Raw genomic sequence first — 3,496 nt, forward strand, 5'->3', positions numbered from 1 at the left:
ATTGTCATTAATTACCAAAACTCAAATTAGGGGCCTAGATGCTTTCACTCGTGGATCCTCGTGAATGCGTCTGATTCATCGAGAAGGTTTTGCCTCGGATCGATGACGTGTCACCTTTCATATGGGCTGCATTTTTTTCTAAATTCGAAGCATAAGCAACCTGCACACAAATGTATACCAACACTTTGTGTAATTTATTAGCAATAACTCCTACCACTAGTGTTGACGCTCGTCCTTTATGCACTCATGCAGCAGTTGATAGCTTGCTCTGATGGTCGGGTTTGTGTCCTGACACTTGAAGCCTATTTTACATGCATTTCTGCACGAATTCCAATATAGTAATATTTTCAAGATGAAATATGGAAATGGCTCTTTCTGGATAACATAAGCAGGTTTGAGACTTTATTATCATAATTTTAAGCTCAAGATGATGCTTGAAATGGGTCGTTATCGAGCGTCAACAACCATTTACACCCCGCCCCATAACACCGCATAGCCCAGCCCTTTCGAGGGGCGAGCCCGCTTACACATAGCACCTCACTTATGCTTTTGTCCTTGCTTCGCGTAAAAGGTTCAACCTGAAGGTGCTATGGCTGGAGGACAAAGACATATAAGTTGGCTCCACCCTTGATCAACTAGCAAGGTGATACTAAACATGTGCACGCAGCACTCAAGGGGCACAACTGGGCCACAAATGTCACAAGATCACTAATTTGCATCATGGAATTTCTAGTAACATTCAGAATTAAAATAAAATTTGCCTAAATATCTAACAAGTTAGAGTAAATGATTTGTGGGATAAGCATTCTCTTTTCCATTGTAGTCACAATATAGCTTTTCACCACACGCAATATCATAGTAGGCCACCAACAATACATGGCTCTCCCCATCAATGTCATACCGCAAACATTTAACATTTTGCTTCTTCTTTCCATCCCTTCATCAATTTAATACTTTTAAACTTAGAAACAATACAGTATCACATCCTTTATTTAAGGTGAGAACACTAGAATACCAACAGAAACTCAACTACTTACGGTGTGTGGTCATTGATGCTGCTCATAAAGCGAGAAATATTTCCACATTTATCAGGGCAGATGACCAGCCTCTGTGAAGGATCTGGTGTCAAAAGGAGTGTCATAAGACAGTCACAATCGTCATTTTCTCTGTTCTCCAAATAATCAACATCCCCAGCAAATTCAGCTGCGAAGGTCATAACCTTAATATTGGCATCAGCCTGCACAGTGAAACTGAAAATAGGCATTTATAAGTGTTATTACTATGTAGTCAAATCTAAATAAAAATGTGTGTACTCCATAGAGTCCACTATTTTGCTCACACAACTTTGTGTATATGCCACTGAAATTTGTGTCTTTGCGCGCGCGTGTGTGTATGTGTGTGTGACACTGGAAGGTCCAGGGAAGTAGCACGCACAAAAATTCCAGCATCATACACAACAGTAGCAACTTTTAGGCACAAAACTATGCACTATAAATAGTGTACGGAAAAGATTTCAAAAAGAAAATAAGTAAGCGCCATGAGTTCAAGAAACTACCCTTAACCAGAATCAAAAACCATAAGAAGTGGAGGGCATTGTCCTCTTTGTAGCATGGTTGAGCACAGTTCTATGGTTTCTTTATCTTCTTTGTGAGGAAACTTGAAAGTTGAACGCAAAATTATGCAGAACACTAAACCGTTATAATACTATATTAGGTAAAAAGATTTGCTAACATGGATACCAGCTTCCTCGAATCTCGCCTGATTGGAATACCTTGGAGCCATGTGATTCATGGTAGTGAATTAACCTTCACGTTACTAGTGATTCATGGCATTAGTAATTGACTCTCATCAAAACCATTAGTGTCCACGTTCATTGAACCTAAGGCACCTCCTCACCGTACATAAGAGATGCCCCTCCTCTGGTCACTACACAACTCAACACTTTGTGTACTCCTGCTAAGGAGACCTCGCCCTTTCTGCATCGATTTTCTTCTACTGTTAGCATCTCCATTGCTAGCGCAACCGGTTTGGTCACTTTGCATAGTGTTACACTCGGCAAAGAAAGCCTTTGCCAAGTGTCAAAGTAAAAACACTTGGCAAAGCACCATTTCTGTACATTCTGGGTAAAATTTTGCCGAGCGTTGCTATAGTTGCCGAGTGCAATGGTAAATACACTTGGCAAAGTGTTAGTCTTCGCCGAGTACATTTGTCATGGACTTGGCAAAGTGTTAGTCTTTGCCGAGTCCATTTGCCATGACACACAGCAAAGTGTTAGTTTTTGCTTAGTGTTTCCCCGTCACGGCACTTGGCAAAGACTCCATCACTATCTTCGGGCCATTAGTGTGGCTTATTTTTTTTGCCGAGGGTCGCTTTAGCACTCAGCAAAGAGTTGTTTGTCGTCTAAATCAAGGCCGAATGAGCTATATATGCCGAGGGTGGCACTCGACAAAGGTTTTGCCGAGTGTTTTTATTGCTTTGTGCTCGGCAAATAAGTTGTTTCCCGTAGTGATAGTAATTTTGGTGCTACTGATTACATGCAAAAAAAACTAGTGCTGATATTAGGACAATATAGGATATAGTAGTATGAAAATTGTATTCCATTCAACACATGAACTATCGGATCTCAATCATGTCGCATAGTATTCATCAAAAGCAATTTGATATCACAGAATTTCACTGCTACAGAATCGTACATACATGTTCCAAACCACCCCTCTACTGGAAACAGGCCAAAGGTCCAGGCCAAATGACCCCACGGTATACTCTCGGGCAAAATGTTACAACAGTATTTCGTGCGCTTGCGGATTTATTCGTGGTCCATGAAATACCTACCACTCGCTTGGCGTCTGCGGGCGTCATCGCTGCTCGCTCAGTGGTGACATTGGTAGGCGCCAACACTCGGTGGAGGCGCGGCCCGGCGGAGGAGCCTGGCGGCGCGTCACGGCCCCGGCGGAGGAACCAGGCGGCGACACTTGGCCCGGCGAAGGTGCGACGATGGCGGAGATGTGTCCCAACAAAGGCATGGCCCAGCAAAGTAGCCTGGTGGTGGCGCGTCACGGCGGTAAGGGGGCGCGCCCCGGGTGGCGCGTCACAGCATCGAGGGCGCGTCCTGGTCGGGCGGACAGATCCCACGAGCAGCATTTGAGCGGGCAAGCTGGTAGGCGGGAGGGCGGGAGGAGCCCAGCGGCGGCACGACCAAGAAGGAGAAGCTGCACGAGGAAGCAGCCGGCGACTTGCACACAAGTGCGACGTGCGGAGGAAGGACCAAGGAGAGAAACAAACACTAATCCTAAATTTTGGCTATGTATACCATGTTATAAATAACACTTATATTTATTATGAGGGCTCTAGGCCCGAATATATACATATACATGTATTAGTAAATATGCATAAAAACTTCTTATACAGCGGGGAAACTACAAAAGATATATATACATCTAACACTGAAAAGCGCTAATAATTCAACCTCATATTCAAAATAAAAGGAGGAAAAGAA

General features: G+C 43.6%; 1 pseudogene; it reads right to left on the bottom strand.

The window, feature by feature from the left end:
• Positions 1–777: 777 nt before the first annotated feature.
• Positions 778–2,859, bottom strand: LOC120645503 (annotated as a pseudogene).
• Positions 2,860–3,496: the final 637 nt, after the last annotated feature.

The sequence above is a fragment of the Panicum virgatum genome, chromosome 8K, assembly GCF_016808335.1.
Source record: "Panicum virgatum strain AP13 chromosome 8K, P.virgatum_v5, whole genome shotgun sequence".
Classification (NCBI taxonomy): Eukaryota; Viridiplantae; Streptophyta; class Magnoliopsida; order Poales; family Poaceae; genus Panicum; species Panicum virgatum.